At 42.1% G+C, this 17,570-nt stretch overlaps 1 protein-coding gene across 5 annotated transcripts in view; it reads left to right on the top strand.

The window, feature by feature from the left end:
* The window catches only part of UBE2E2 (ubiquitin conjugating enzyme E2 E2), a 354,523-nt gene that overhangs the window by 282,543 nt on the left and 54,410 nt on the right, over nt 1-17,570 (top strand). The gene's annotated exons all lie outside the window — the stretch shown is intronic.

The following is a 17,570-nucleotide window of genomic DNA, read 5'->3' as shown; positions in this document are numbered from 1 at the left end:
ACACGGAACAATGAAATTAGACCCCTATCACAACACTCAGAAAAATCAACTCAAAATGGATCAAAGACTTAGACAGAAGACCTGATACCCTAAAACTTGAGAGTCCCTTGGACTGCAAGGAGATCAACCCAGTCAATCCTAAAGGAAATCAACCCTGAATATTCATTGGAAGGACTGATGCTGAAGCTGAAGCGCCAGTGCTTCGGCCACCTGATGTGAAGAACTGACTCATTGGAAAAGACCCTGATGCTGGGAAAGATTGAAGGCAGGAGGAGAAGGGGACAACAGAGGATGAGATGGTTGGATGGCATCACCGACTCAATGGACATGAATCTGAGTAAACTTTGGGAGATGGTGAAGGACAGGGAAGCCTGGCGTGCCGCAGTCCATGGGATTGCAGAGTCAAACATGGCTCAGCAACTGAACTATAACAACCCTAGAACTTGTAGAAAAAACAGGGAAGAAGCTCTTCCTTACTGGTTTTGGCAATAATTTGGGGGGCCACAACACCAAAACCACAAACAACAATGAAAATCAAAGATGGCACCACAGCAAATGTGCAAGCTTCAGCACAGCAAAACAGACAAGTAACAAAATGAAAAGACAGCCTACGAAATGAAAGACTGTCTCTGCAAAGCGTATATTGGCAAGAGGTTAATATCTAAAATATATAAAGAAAAAGTAAAAATGTTAGTTGCTCGTTTGTGTCTGACTCTTTGTGACCCCATGGACTGTAGCCCACCAGGCTCCTCTGTCTGTGGAATTCTCCAGGCTAGAATCCTGGAATGGGTAACCATTCTCTTCTCCAGGGGATCTTCCCAACCTGAGGATGGTACCCAGGTCTCCTGCGTTGCAGGCAGATTCTTTATTAATGTTCAGTCAATTCAATAACAAAGAAAACAAAACAATAGAAAAATGGCAGAAGAACTAAATAGACATTTCTCCAAAGAAGACATACAGATGGCCACCAGGCACATGAAAAGATGCTCAACCTCATCCAACGTCAGGGAGATGGAAGTCAAAACCACAGTGAGCTGTCACCTCACGCCTGTCAGAGTGGCTGTCGTGAAAAAGACAAGGCAACAAGTGCTGGTAAGGATGTGGTGAAAAGAGAACCAACCCCTGAAGGTCGAAATGAAGACAGGTCCAACCACTACGGAGGCTCCTCAGAAAAGTTAAAAGTGGGTTTGCTTACCATAGGATCGCACAATTCCACTTCTGAGTATATACCGAAAGGAAATGAAAACAGGAATTCAGCAAGGTGTATGCACACTCATTTTTATCGCAGCACTGTTCACAGTTACCAGAACACAGATACAACCCAAATGCCCATCAGCAGATGAATGGATAAAAAAGATATGATACATATACACAATGGAATATTTTTCAGCCATGAGAAAAAAAATATCCTCCCATGTGTGACATCATGGATGGACCTTGAGCACATTATCCTAAGTGAGATAAGTCAGACAGACAAAGACAAGTTCTGTATGATGATAGTACTTCTTTGTGGAATCTAAAAAATTTAAATGTGTAAAAATCAGAAAGATGGAGATTACCAGGGGATGGAGGGGAGGGGTCAGAGTAATGGTGTTTAAAGGTACAAACTTGTAAATAGCACTAAATAAGCCACAGAAATCTAAGGCATCTATGTGATGAACATAGACAATAATATTGTACTATAATTACATAATTATTACTTCATCAGCAGTGGTGTTACAGCACACAAATTAATCAAAGTAACACTTTGCACACTTTAAACTCACGCAGTGTGGCACATCAAATTTATTCAGATAGGTAAAGAGATGGGAGGATGGATTAATGGATAGATCCATGGGTAGATAGATACATAGATACATACATAGTTAGGTATACATGTATAGATACACAGGTATGTAGGGTAGGTAGGTAGATAGGTAGGTAGGTAGATAAATTGACTACCTTTCCACATGGAGATCCTGACCCTGGCCTGTCTAGTCTTGAGACTGCTCTTTGCCAGTGAGTCCGCTCTTCACATCAGGTGACCAACGTATTGGAGCTTCAGCTTCAGCATTGGTCCTTCCAGTGAATATTCAGGACTGATTTCCTTTAGGATTGACTAGTGTGATCTCTTTGCAGCCCAAGGGACTAGCTATCATTAGATAAAAGTAAAATGTAAAGAATCCCTTATAATAACATGAAACATTCCTTCAGTAAAACTCAGTAGCTCCTGAATGCTCGCCAGGACGACCAGCAGAGCTATGCTAATAGCCTCGCAGTGCTATACTAAGTCACTTAGTGGTCTGACTCTCTGTGACCCCACCGACTGTAGCCCGCCAGGCTCCTCTGTCCATGGGATTCTTCAGGCGAGAAGCCTGGAGTGGGTTGCCACGCCCTCCTCCAGGGGATCTTCCTGACCCAGGGATAGAACGCCCTCTCTTACATCTCCTGCACTGGCAGGCAGATGATTTACGACAAGCGGCAGTTCTCAGTATTCTTTTGGGGGTGAGGAGGTAAAAGGGGACAAGCATATTCCGTCTTTCTGAGGTGCCTCAACCCGAAGGTCACTGAAGTACCACCTCCTGGAGCAGGAGGTTGGGGTTAGTAGATGGGATCTGTTCTAATAGAATTGACCAGCCGCAGGCCCTACCGCACAGCAGAGGGATCTGTGTTCAGTGCCCTGTGATGAACCATGATGGGAAAGATGGTAAGAATATACATGCATGTTTCTGTAACTGAATCACTTTACTACACAGCAGTAATTAACACAACACTAGAAATCAACTGTACTTCAATTTTTAATAAAAAACAAACGAATGGCTGCCCTTGGGCTGTGAGAAACATGCCCTCTCTCTCCTCCCAGCTGTCGGCAGGGGGGCCCCAGGGTGGCCGAGTCGCCGTGGCTTTCCAGCCCTTTCTGGCGCTGGTGCCGCGGTGTCCGGCCCCCTCCCGGGCGCCTGCTGCAGGCGGTGGCGCGGGCTGCCCACCTTCCCCTCCACGGCCCCTCTAATTTGCTGGGTCGCCTGTATCCGTTTTGCTCTTGATTTGGCCAGGTGTTCAGACATTGTATCAAAAAAGCCTTCCACGCTGTTCGTCACAGAACACCCGTTTCGTGAGCTTGAAATAAGTCCGCCTCACAGTTTGCAGGCGCAGGGTGAGGCCGCCCTGCGCCCCGCGCTCCTGCGGCCCGATCTGCGGAGAGGCGAGCTCCTGCTCCCCGTGGACACCCGGCCTCCCCGCCTTCCAGCCGCCTTCTCCGCCTCCCTGTCGGGTCAGCCCCCGGGGACACCAGGAGCTGCTCCCCACAGGTGTTTGACGAATACCCACTGCGATATTCTGAATGGAGAAACTCAAATGCTTCAAAAATTAGATAAATCTAAATGCCAGCTTTCAAGTCATACTAAAATATCGTTTGTTTACCTTTTGTTGACAGACTTGGTTTTTCTCACCTTCAGTAATCTCACAGCGATGGCAGGTCATTTTACAGAATAAGAACAATCATAATAATAATGAATATCACATTTCTTCTCTTTGCTAAAAGCACTTTACCTGAATTCCCACTCTATCAGAACTTGACCTGAAAAAGCGATTGAATCCCTGTGTCATTAACTTTTCTGTCTAAAGTCAAACTGTTGAGATGGAGAATTCACAAGTAAATTTCTTTATCCTCTTCCTGGTTTTCTGTTATTTTATAAAATCTCTCTGGGATATGGGTTGTTTTTCTTGTGTGTATTTGTATTGGTTGGTTTTGCTTCCTCCTTATAAATTCTTTACTTACAATTGGAATTGCTTCAACTAGAAGCTCTTGAATTCCTCTGAACCTGCAACTCAGCTTCTTTATTTTTAAATTGAGAATAATAGTAATACCATCCTCACAGGGTGATTATGAAGATCAAATTATGTAATCAGGGCACATTGGTTACAGTGGAGCCTGACCCATTGTTGGCCATCTTGTAATTTATGATTCTAAGTAATTGTAGATAGCATTTTCTATGACATACATGCAATGCTTTTTAATTTTATGGTACAAACGTGGGGAACCATTACCCCACCCCCACCCCAGAACACACACACACTATGGAAACTTCTGTGGTATTTATGAACACTCTGCCGCTTTCAGAGCAAAGTGTCTGTCATGTAGCACTAGCTGAACATTCAGGCATTCAGCCAACTCTATAATTGCTGTTAATTCACTGTATCATTAACAGAATTAGTCATTGTTTCATTTTAGACTGTGTTCAAATACAGTTTACTTCTAGAGTGTTGTAGGCTATATGAAAAATCAAATTGTCACTTCCAGCTAGCAATGATGAATACTTTGTTTTGGGTTGCATGTATGTTGAATTATTAATCTCTTAAGATAAATAACTGGCACTTCCTATGTCTGCAAACATAAAATGTATTACTTCTTTTCCAAGGGATAAAAGAAGTCTGTATATCACTTTCATTTTATACTTAGCAAATCTGTAAATAGGCTACACCTTACAGAGTTGCCTCCAGTAATGTGAGACCTGTAAAAAATGTAAACCAAATGCAAAGGATGGCATTCTCCTTATATTTATGTTTATGTCACTGTCTTTAATTGAATAGCGACTGTCATGGTTGGTCATCTATTACACACTCTACGTGGACTCCATTAAGTATCTCAGCTGTTATGCTTTGCAATTAATTGTCATTATGTATGAGACACTTCTGCCGTTATAAAGCAGAAATGAATTATCTTGTCTTAGAAGTGTAGGATCGTTGGACATTTGTTAAATGATGTCTTCTCTGTGCAGTACCAATTAGTAAATAAGTGTTGTTGGATCAACATTGCCCCACATAATGGTTTTAAGTTCAGTGTCCCCAGGAAGAGCTGGTCTAGTCTCTGATTTGGAAGGTGGGAGGTGATGCCCCTTGTGGGACTATTTAACTCAGAAAGCTTTGGATTCTGCTTTCAGTGGACACTCAGGTATTGTGTATGTGCTCAGTGAATGAAAACAGTGGAAATGTGTAAGTGTTATTTGGGGCACAAGTTCCTGTTTAGATACTAGATTATCTTCACTTCCCTCTCAACTGTTTGGGATTCAGTAGTTTTTGAATCCATATATTACTATATGACTGGAAAATTTGTCCAAGCCGTGAAAACCCATTTGTAGGAAGCTCAAGTGGCCAGCTTTTTTAAAACTTCCCTAATGGTTTGAAAGGACTGTATTTCTTTTTTTCAATGCCCTTTTTAATTTATTTTGTTTAATTAATTTAATTTATTTAATTTAAGTAATTTATTTATTTTAATTGGAGGCTAATTACTTTACAATATTGTGGTGGTTTTTACCATACATCGACATGAATCAGCCATGGGTGTACACGTGTCCCGCCATCTTGAACCCCCCCTCCCACCTCCCACCTCCCCCCTCCCACCTCTCTTCCCACCCCATCCCTCTGGGTGGTCCCAGAGCACCAGCTTTGAGTGCCCTGTGTCATGCATCGAACTTGCACTGGTCATCTATTTCACATGTTTCAGTGCTATTTTCTCATATCGTTCCACCCTCGCCTTCTCCCACAGAGTCCAAAAGTCTATTCTTTACATCTGTGTCTCTTTTGCTGTCTTGTATATAGGGTCATCATTACCATCTTTCTAAATGCCATATATACACGTTAATATACTGTCTTGGTATTTCTCTTTCTGACTGACTTCATTCTGTATAATAGGCTCTTGTTTCATCCACCTCATTAGAACTGACTCAAATGTGTTCCTTTTATAGCTGAGTAATATTCCATTATGTACATGTACCACAATTTCCTTATCCATTCATCTGCCAAAGGACATCTAAAGCTATTCAAATTCAAGCCTTCAAACGGTTAAGTTGTACTCCTGGGAGTGTCTTACTGCTAGTGTATTGTTGAATTTCTGTGTTTTCCTTTTTTAAAAATCTGATTTGAGCTCTAAAACCTCTATTTGAACGTAAGTTGACCAAGAGCTAACTTTCTTGCCTTATATTTTGGTATATGTAATATTGGATGAATGCAAAACTAGAAAGTCAAGAGATACCCAGAATAACAGGCAAGTTTGGCCTTGGAGTACACAGTGAAGCAGGGAAAAGGCTCACAGAGTTTTGCCAAGAGAATGACCAGTCACAGCAAACACCCAACAACACAAGAGATGACTCTACACACGGACACACCAGATAGTCAGTTCCAAAATCAGATTGATTATATCCTTTGTAGCCAAAGATGGAGAAACTCTATACAGTCAGCAAAAACAAAATCTGATGACTGTGGCTCAGGTAATCAGCTCTTTATTGCAAAATTTATACTTAAATTGAAAAAGGTAGGGAAAACCACTAGGCCATTCAGGTGTGACCTACTTCAAATCCCTTATGATTATACAGTGGAAGTGATGAATAGACTCACGGGATTAGATCTGGTAAACACAGTACCTGAGGAACTACGGATGGAGGTTTGTAACAGTGTACAGGAGGCGGAGACCAAAACCATCCCAGGGAAAAAGACATGCAAGAAGGCAAAGTGGTTATCTGAAGAACCTGTACACATAGCTGAGAAAAGAAGAGAAGCGAAAGGCAAGGGAGAATGGGAAAGTTAGACGAACTGAACGCAGAGTTCCAAAGAATAGCAGGGAGAGAGAAGAAGGCCTTCTTAAGTGAACAATGCAAAGAAATAAAGGGAAACGACAGAATGGGAAAGACTAGAGATCTCTTCAAGCAAACTGGAGATATCAAGGGACCACTTCATGAAGGATGGGCACGATAAAGGACAGGAATGGTAAGGACCTAACTGAAGCAGAGGAGAGTGAGAAGAGGTGGCAAAAATACACAGAACTGTACAAAAAAGGTCTTCATGACCTGGATAACCACGATGGTGTGGTCACACACTTAGGGCCAGACATCCTGGAGAATGAAGTCAAGTGGGCCCTAAGGGTGTTACTATGTACAAAACTGGTGGAGGTGACGGAATTCCAGCTGAGCTATTTCAAATCCTAAAAGATGATGCTGTGAAAGTGCTGCACTCAGTATGTGAGCAAATTTTGAAACCTCAGCAGTGGCTGCAGGACTTGAAAAGGTCAGTTTTTTCATCCCAATCCCAAAGAAGGGCAATGCCAAAGAATGTGCAAACTGCTGTGCAATTGCACTCGTTTGACTATGACTATGTAAGGCTATGCTCAAAATCCTTCAAACTAGGCTTCAGCAACTTTGTGAACTGAGAACTTCCAGATGTACAAGCTGGGTTTAGAAAAGACAGAGGAACCAGAGCTCAAACTGCCAACATTTGTTGGGTCATAGAGAAAACAAGGAAATGCCAGAAAAACATCTACTTCTGCTTCATTGACTACACTAACACCTTTGATTGCGTGGATCACAACAAACTGTGGAAAACTCTTAAAGAGATGGGAATACCAGACCACTTTCCCTGCCTCCTGAGAAACCTGTATGCAGGTCAAGAAGCATCTGTTAGAACCAACATGGAACAATGGACTGGTTCCAAACGGGGAAAGGAGTTTTCAAGGCTATGTATTGTCACCCTGCTCGTTTAACTTCTTTGCAGAATACATCATGCAAAGTGGTGGGCTGGATGAATCACAAACTGAAATCAAGATTGCTGAGAGAAATCAAGTTTGCTGAGAGAAATATCAACAGCGTCAGATATGCAGATGAAACCACTCTAATGGCACAAAGTGAAGAGAATCTAAGAGCCTCTTAATGAGGGTGAAAGAGGAGAGTGAAAAAGCTGGCTTAAAACTCAACATTCAAAAAACTAAGATCATGGCATCCGGTCCCATCACTTCATGGCAAATAGATGGGGAAACAGTGGAAACAGTGACAGATTTTGTTTTCTTGGGCTCCAAAATCATTGTGGACGGTGATTGCAGCCATGAAATTAAAAGACGCTTGCTCCTTGGAAGAAAAGCTATGACCAACCTAGACAGCATATTAAAAAGCAAAGACATCACTTTGCCAACAAAGGTTCTTATAGTCAAAGCTATGTTTATTCCACTAGTCATAAACGGATGTGAGTGTTGGACCATAAAGAAGGCTAAGCACGGAAGGATTGATGCTTTTGAATTGTGGGTGCTGGAGGAGACTTTTGAGAGTCCTTGGGACTACAAGGAGATCAAACCAGTTGATTCTAATGGAAATCAACCCTGATTATTCATTGGAAGGACTCTGGCTGAAGCTTAAGCTCCAGTACTTTGACCACTCGATGTGAAGAGCTGACTCATTGGAAAAGAACCTGATGCTGGGAAAGATTGAAGGCAAGAGGAGAAGGGGACAACAGAGGATGAGATGGTTGGATGGCATCACCGACTCAGTGGATGTGAATCTGAGCAAACTCTGGGAGATACTGGAGGACAAAAGAGCCTGGAGTGTTACAGTCCATGAGGTCACAAGACTCGGACACGACTTAGTGCCTGAAAAACAAGAACAGCAATATTGGGTTGACTAAAAAGTTTGTTCAGGTTCGGGAAATCCCGAGTGAACTTTCTGGGCAACCCAACACAGTCTGCTCTCAAACTAGAGTTGTCTTCCTGAAGCCCATGAAGAAGCAAATGCAAAACGCTCCATCAGCCCAGGCACAGGAGATTTCTACAGAAAAATCCTGTACCCTGAGAATGAAGTCACACACAGTGACTCCCGTGTGCACTGTGATACGGTCCTGCCATAAGGGAGGATCCGCTGGAGACCATTACTGAAGCTTGAGACTGCACAGCGGGTCAAAAGAGGTCACTGTTCAGGGAATACAAGGTGGAAAAGAAAGCAGCGAGAGAGAAAGCCACGAACAGGAAGGAACACGCACATGCGAAAAACCAAACGGAGCCTCATGCATGTGTGTTCCTGAAGTGTCCTGTGCGCACGGGATGTTTATCAGAAGGAGCCTAGTGACTGGTCCCTGGTCCAGCCTTCACGGGCATCCTCTCTTGCCGGAGGTGGGAGTGATCGATCGATTGCTCTGTGGTTGGAATGGGCCCTGGGAACTGATCAGGGAGCCCCAACTTGCTGAGCAGGACAGCGGAAAGGGTCTAGTCGTGTATGTTGCCACCTCTATACTTAAAAGGAACTGAGAAAGACTTTCTTAAACTTCAGTGGCTATGCTATGAAGTTGTTTTGTTTTGTTTTGTTTTAGTCATTTAAGTTGTCCTTGAAGCTCTCAGAAAGTTGCTCTGGTCCACAACCAAATGGAACATGCTGTGTGGTCTCGTTCGCCACATGGGAGTCACCTTCACGCACCGTGGTTTCTAGTTAATGATTCATTTTCATTCTCTTACTGCCACTTACTCAAGGAGGATTCTGTTTCCAGGTTCTTTTTTAAACTGTGGGAGGATTTTTGCTTTGTTTCGCTGATGCTAATGACTTCAGTCCTAAGACGTGCGGTTCCCCCGACTTATAATGCGTTTTTGCAGGTTTGATGTTATCGCCAATACTGTAGTCTTAGGGTATATTCGTTGTTGGGACCGTGCTCTTGAGTCGGGTTTCAGAGAAGAGCACTTGAGATGTCAAGGAGGGCGGTGGGACTGACATTTTTTAATGTACTGTAACAAGCTGTTCAAATAAACACTTTCATGGTGAGCCTCTGGCCAACACCCACTTGAATGATGGTAACCCTGCTATTTTTGGACCTTCCTCATATGGTTCACTGATTTATGGCACAGAGGCTCCAAATATTTCCTCTCCCGGTCTCCATGGAAAAGTCTTTTTAGGAGGAATGTACTTCTCACTGATCTCAGACTTCCTCAGTAAAATCACAGTGCCATTCATCTCCTGATCAAAAAAATGTTTGAAAAATGGAAGCTAAAAATAGATATTATTACTGAAATCTCATTTGAATTGATCATTTTTTTTTTCATTTATTTTTATTAGTTGGAGGCTAATTGATCATTTTTACTGTCATTATCAGCTTTCCAGCTCAGAGGTATTTATTTGCTTTACAGTAGTTTTCTAAATTATGTGTAGAATCTGCTGGTCAGAAATATTGGGTTGGACAAAAAGTTTGTTTAGGCTTTTCTTACATGCTGCTTCCCAGTTGGCTCAGTTAAAGAATCCGCCTGCAGTGCCCGAGACGTGGGTTCGACCCCTGGGTCAGGAAGATCCCCTGGAGGGCATGGCCACCCACTCCAGTATTCTTGCCTGGAGCATCCATGGACAGAGGGGCCTGGCCGGGGTCAAAAAGGGCAGACACACTGAAGCAACTGCGCGCGCACACACCCACACAGCCTGAATTGACTTTCTGGTCAACCCAATACCTTCTTGAGATGTTTTCTTCTCTGTCTCTACTCTTTCCTACACAACCTCTCGCCCTGTTCAGAACAACTGTCTGTCTGTCTGTGGACTGTTGTGTCTGCTCTGGAGCCCGTGGTGGGACAGAGACCACATGTTTAAAGTTCAGGAGGTGGGAGATGATTGCATGAACACATGATGCTGCAATGCTCCTTAGATCCCAGAGGGGTGCAGAGCTCAGACAGCGCCTCTTGCTGCAGGGGCCAGGCCTGGGGCGAGGACTCGCCTTAGACGGCAGTCATCACAGAGGATGACCAAGGGCACAGCTGGTTATTTCCCCATTTTTCACATGAGGAAACTGAATCCCAGAGGTGCGACATTGACCTGTCCAACATCAGCGTTCCAGCCCGAGTCCTCACCCCCAAAACCGTGTATTCTTTAAAGACTGTTTCACAGTGTTGAGTAGAATACTACTCAACGGTAAAAACAGCCGACTCCTGATACATGCAGTAACTTAGATGGGTCACAAGAGCATTATGCTGAAAAAAACCAGCTTCAGAACATAACACCCTGTGTGATTCCATTCATAGTGCGTTCTTGAAGTGACGGATTTGTAGAGATGAGGGGCAGAGTTGTGTTGTTGAGAATTCAGAAGCGAGGGAAGGGGGGTGGCTGTGGACGTTGAAGGGTCTCACAAAGGACGTTTGTGATGGACTGTTTGTTCTGTGTCTTGGCGGTGGTGGTGGCCACACAGATCTATAGGTGGTAAAGTCCACAGAAACACATTTCCATGCGTGCATGTAACGCTGGGGTGCCTGGGAGAGGCCAGTGACGGGGTCGGGGTCAGCTTCCTGTGATTTGACACTGTCGTTAGGAGAGATGTTACCGCTGGGGGGACATGGGGTGGAGGTATGTGATCTGTCTGTATTGTTTCTTACAACCACCTGTGAATCTGTCATTGCCTCAGAATTAAGTTTAAAAAATAATAAAAGAGGCGTTGAGGCTGATCAGGAGAGTGTGGACTTTAAGTCAACAAAGTTTTCAAATTCCGGCTCCACTACTTACCAGCTATCTGGCCATGAGTCAGTTCTTTAACCTCTCTGTGCCTGCCTCTTTTTTTTTTTAAAACCACAGTATGTTTGTGAATATTTATCATCTCATATAGACCCCAAATTAAATAGGAAACATTTTTGTTAAAAAATTAAAAATCTTTATTTCCATAAACCCTTAGGATTTACTCTCTTAACAACTTGCATATATAACATACAGCCGGGTTCTTTATGTTTATCATGTTGAATATTACATCCTTGTTGCTGTTGTTCATTGCTAAGTCGTGTCCTATTCTTTGCAACCCCAGGACTGCAGCACGCCAGGCTTCCCTGTCCTCCCCTGCTAGTTTATCTTATAACTGTGTGTCTTTTAACTGCCTCATCCTGTTCCCTCTCTGCCCACAAATCTGATCTTTTTCTGAGTTTGGTTCTGAAGTATAATTGGCCTACAACACTGTTAGTTCCTAACACACGACATGGTGATCTGATATTTCTATACAGTTCAGCACGATCACCACGGTTAATCTAGTGACAGTGTGGCACCCTACGAGGATATTACTGAGTTATTGACGGTATTCCCCACTCTCTGCGTTTCACGCCTGTGACTCATTTATTCTGTGACTGCAAGTTTGACCTCTTAGTCTCCAGCACCTATTTCTCTCCCCTCCCCGCCAACCTCCCTATGGCAACCACCTGTTTTTTCTTTCTATCTGTGACTGTTTCTACTTGGCTTTTTCATTTGTTTTGTTTTTTAGATTCTACATGTAAGGAAAATCGTACAGGATTTACCTTTCTCTGTCTGACTGATTTCACTTAGCATTAACCCTCTAGGTCCATTTGTGTTGTTGGAAGTGGCAAGACTTCATTCTTTTTTATGGCTGAGTAATATTTGAGCAAACTCTGGGAGATGGTGAAGGACAGGGAAGCCTGGGGTGCTGCAGTCCATGGGGTTGCAAAGAGTTGGACACGGCTGAGCGACTGAACAACAGCAATATTCCACTGTGTGTGTATATACTGCATCTTTATCCATTCATTTATTGATGGACACTTACATTGCTTCCATATCTCGACTATTGTAACACCTTCATGAGCATATGGGTACATGCATCTTTTCAATTTAGTGTTTTCATCTTTTTCAGATAATACCTAGGAGTAGAGTTGCTGAGTCGTATAAGAATGTAAATTGGTGCAGCAACAATGGCAAACAGTATAAGGATTCCTCAGTTTCTTTATTTAAAAAAGGTTTTTTAAATTTTATTCAGATAGCACTGACATATAACATTGCATTAGTTTCAGGTGTATGGTGCAATGATTTGATATATGATTATGTTTTTAAGAAGTATCACAGTAAGTTTAGTTAGCATCTATCATCTCTCATAGTTTATTTTTACAGTGAGCACAGTAATAATACTTCCCTCCTTTAGTTCTCTTGATGATTAACTGGCCCAGAAGTCAATCAATATCTGATAGGTTTTTCTTTTTTTTTAATTAATTTACAGTGTTGTGTTAGTTTCAGGCATACAGCAAAGTGATTCCATTACACACACACATATATTCATCCTGTAATAACCTATGTGGGTTCCCCTTGGTTATCACAGAATATTGAGTAGAGTTCCCTGTACTATACATTAGGAGTTTGGGATTAACATTTACCCACAATGATACAGAAAATAAGTCACCAACAAGGATCTACCGTACAGCACAGGAAACTCTGCTCAGATAGGTTTTTAAAATACTGTGTTATATACAAAAGCCACTCATCATTTACACTGGATCATACAAATACTGTCTTTTCATCTAGCACTTAAAGGGCCAGGTACTGTCACTTCTCTGCAGAATTTTGACACCACAGGTATTCTCTGTTTTATTAACTTCTGCCCATTTCTTCTACTTTCATGGGATTTACTCTATTCATTTTTCTTCCTTAGTTGTATACTTAGCTCATTAATGTCTTTCTTCCTTTTTAATATATGCACTTAAAACTGTAGATTTCTCTTTTACAACTGTCTTAGCCAAATCACAAATTCTGGAATTGACAACCCAGCATTTTTATTGTCACTCACTTATAATCATAACTGATTTTTTTTCTTTGATCCAAGAATTATTTGAAAATAGGTGTTTTAGTTCGCAGTCCTATGATGGGAGATCTTTATGGTCTTAGTAATCTTTTGAAGTTTGTTAAGCTTTCTTTGTGGCTTAGCATGTGATCAGTTTTTAATAAATATTTCTTATGTGCTTATAAATGAAATCATACAGGATGTCCCTTTCTGAAACTCGATTTTTTTTCACTCAGCATAATTCTCTTGCAATCCATCTAAGTTGTTGTGTGTGGTTGTTTTTATTGTTGAGTAGTATTCCATGAGGACTTCCCACATGGCTCAGTGGTGAAGAACCCACCTGCCAATGCAGGAGACACTAGAGAGTTGGGTTCAATCCCTGGGTCAGGAAGACCCCCTGGAGGAGGACATGGCAACCCACTCCAGTGTTCTTGCCTGGAGAATGCCATGGACAGAGGAGCCTGGGGGCTACAGTCCCTGGGCTCACGAGAGTCAGACATGATTTAGTGACTAAGAAACAACAGTATTCCACAATATGGATGTACTGGTTTGTTTAACCGTTCACCCATTGAAGGACAAATGGATTCTTTATCGTTTTTAGTTATTAAGAATAAAGCTTCTATGTACATTTCTGTAAATTTGTATGAGCATAGTTTTTATTTCTTCGGGATAAACGTCCAAGAGTGCAGTTGTTGGGATGTCTAGTGAGCTCGTATTTAGCTTTATAAGAAGCTGCCCGCCTTCTTTCCAGAGCAGCTGTGCCATTTGACATTCGTGCCCGCAGTGATGCAGTTTGTCTGCACGAACCTCGCTGACATTTAGCGACCAGCGTGCTTCACATTCCCACAGGGTGCGCTGCCACCGCCCTGAGCCTTCCAGTCGCATTTCCTTAGTTGCCAACGACGTTGGACACTTTTTCCTGTGACTATTGTTGAGGATGGAATTTCATCTTCATTCAGTCCCTTGACTTTTTTAATTTGGTTTTTCATATTTTCAGGATCCTTGCTACGTTTTGGTCTTCTTAACCAAATCTACTTCAGTGAAAATGTCCCTCTATGACTGTAGATGTATCATTTTCTCCATATAATTCTTCCAACTTTTGCTTTTTATATTTTTCGCTGTGTTGTTAGGTAGAGCACATTCAGAATTGTTCCGTCTTCCTGATGAATTATTCATTTCATCATAATGCAGTTGTTCCCTTTATTCATTTTTGCCCTAAATATATATTTGTATGCTTTGCCTTAATCATATATTTGATCTGATAGTGATAGAGTCATTTAAGCTCCTTTTTAGTTAGTGTTTGCATAGCCTGTGTGCTCAGAATTGAGAATTCTCAGGGGAGACACTTTTCTCCCAGTTCCAGGGCCAATAATTCCACCCACAGGGTTTCCCCAGCACGTGTCTTAGCTCTCTCTCTCCCGTAAGGCATTATATTTTCAGGTTCAGACATTTGCTAAAAGACTGGCTGCTCAGGTGTCATAATTTATATAGGGCTCGTGGCTCAGACGGTAAAGAATCTGCCTGCATTGCAGGGGGCCAAGGTTTGACTCCTGGGCCAGGAAGATCCCCTGGAGAAGGGAATGGCGACCCACTTCATTTTTCTTGCCTGGAGAATCCCATAGACAGAGGAGCCTGGAGGGCTACAGTCCATGGGGTTGGAAAGAGTTGGACAGGACTGAGCAACTAAGCAGCTCAATTCCAAAGCCTCATCACATACAGACCTAAGGTTCCGTCTCCTTCCTCCAGGAGGGCATCAAACGCAAGCCCCACCGCAGACAGCTACACCGCAGGCTCGTGTGCCTGCTGCATTTTTGGGTTTCAGTCTCAGCATCTGGGGATGCCCCTTGCACCTTCATACTTGCATTTTAAAGAACGTTAGTTATAAACATAGTTATAAAACTACATTGAAGAATGTATTTTTTTTCTTCAGTATTTCTGGGTGTTTGGGATGTGTAGGGGTGGGCGGATGGCCAGGTTATCTGGTCTGGTGTGTTGCTAACAGAGCAGGCAGTTCCCACTAGGAGTGCTCATCTAGCCTGAGAAAGGCATCATGTTGTTGAACAGCTGTAGAAGCCTGGATGTGTCCTTTCTGACCTTGACATTGTAAGAATTCAGCAAGTCTGATGTTTCGGACCCTGGAAGCCCTGCTAGGGTGATGCACCTACAAAGACCTGCAGTGTGTCTTTCTTGGTTCAGAGTCATTTTGAACTTAGGGTACCAGAAGGACTGGTCTTAAGAACATCAAGATTGTTTTAAATATTTCAGCTTATAAATTTGAGAACATGTATTAACACAGTGTTAATAAATAGCATTAAAATCTCATTGTTGCTTACATAAGACTTTTGTAAAACAGAACTTTATCAGTTATAAAACTGATCAGTTTTCCAACTGAAGTTTTTTAAAAATGTTTCCAAGCATGTTTCAAAATTATGCCTAAGCAAAGTACAGTGGTAATCTAGCTATTATAGGTAGGGTGCACTAATAGTACATTCAAAATACAGAATTTAAGGAGGGAAACGTATGTATATTGTAACTAGTATAGCTTCTCCATAAACTAATCGCATTATTTACACATGTGCTCTAGTTCATGTTTTTAAATTGTAAGAATAATATTCGTTTCCTTTTTGTAGTATTGCCATGGTTTTTTTTAAGTTTTCTAAGTGTACAAAATCCTTCAAATAACTGGAACCTAAGAAAAGTTTCCTTCAGGTTTTTATTTTTGAACATTTCCTTCTTTGAACTTTTTCTTAGAGCCTTGAGTTAGTTTTCCCCTTACAAGCATTCCTGCAGTTGCACCAAGAGTAAACTCAATCCCCAGAACACTGGTTAAATGATGAGACTTTTGTTAAATGATTAGAATTCATCAGAAGCAGAATGTCATGACCTTGCCACTGGAGTTTAGTCCTCTGTGCCCAGAATGACAAGTTCTGAAATAAAGATTCTGTTTATTGATTATTCTTGTGTGCCAAAGGAACGATTAAGTATTTGTTGTTGTTCAGTTGCTAAGTCACGTCCAACTCTTTGTGACCCCATGGACTGCAGCACGCCAGGCTCCTTTGTCCTCCACCATTTCAGAGTTGCTCAGATTCATGTGCACTGAGTCAGTGATGCTAACTAACCATCTCATCCTCTGTCACCCACTTCTCCTTTTACCTTTTAATCTTTCCCAGCATCAGGGTCTTTTCCAGTGAATCGGCCCTAAGCATCAGGTGACCAAAGTACTGGAGCTTCAGCTTCAGCATCAGTCCTTCCATTGAATGTTCAGGACTGATTTCCTTTAGGACTAACTGGTTTGATCTCCTTGCTGTCCATGGGACTCTCAAGAGTCTTCTCCAACACCACAGTTCAAAAACATCACTTCTTTGGCATTCAGCGTTTTTTATGGTCCTCCTCTCATATCCATACATTACTTTTAATACACTGTCTAGGTTGGTCATAACTTTCCTTCCCAAGAGCAAGTGTCTTTTAATTTCATGGCTGCAGTCACCATCTGCAGTGATTTTGGAGCCCAAGAAAATAAAGTCTCTCACTGTTTCCATTGTTTCCCGATCTACTTGCCATGAAGTGATGGGACCGGATGCCAAGAGTTAGTTTTTTGAATGTTGAGTTTTAAGACATATTTTTCACCTTCTCTTTCATTCTCATCAAGAGGCTATTTAGTTCCTCTCCCGTTAAAGTGGTATCATCTGCATATCTGAGGCTATTGACATTTCTCCCAGCAATCTTGATTCCAGCTTGTGAATCATCCAGCCTGGCATTTTGCATGACATACACTGCATATAAGTTAAACAAGCAAGGCAAGAATATACAGCCTTGTCATACTTCTTTCCCAATTTTGAACCAGTCAGTTGTCCTATATCTGATTCTAATTGTTGCTTCTTGACCTGCATACATGTTTCTCAGAAGACAGGTAAGATGGTCTGGTATTCCCATCTCTTTAAAAATTTTCTACAGTTTGTTGTGACCCACACAGTCAGAATCTTTAGAGTAGTCAATGAAGCAGAAATAGAGGTTTTTCTGGAATTCCCTTACTTTCTCCATGATCCAGCCACTGGCCCTTGGATTATTTTGTCTAATAAAAGGTGTGTCTATGAGTCAGGATGGCCATCATCAAGTAGTCTCCAAGCAATAGATGCTGGAGAGGATGTGGAGAAAAGGAGCCCTCCTACACTGCTGGTGGAAATGCAGTTTGATACAGCCACTACAGAGAATACGATGGAGGTTCATAAAAAGGGATCCCACTCCTGAGCATATGTCTGGAGAAAACCATAATA

Source organism: Cervus elaphus, chromosome 32, assembly GCF_910594005.1.
Source record: "Cervus elaphus chromosome 32, mCerEla1.1, whole genome shotgun sequence".
NCBI classification, from domain to species: domain Eukaryota; kingdom Metazoa; phylum Chordata; class Mammalia; order Artiodactyla; family Cervidae; genus Cervus; species Cervus elaphus.
This window is presented reverse-complemented; position numbering and strand designations above follow the sequence as displayed.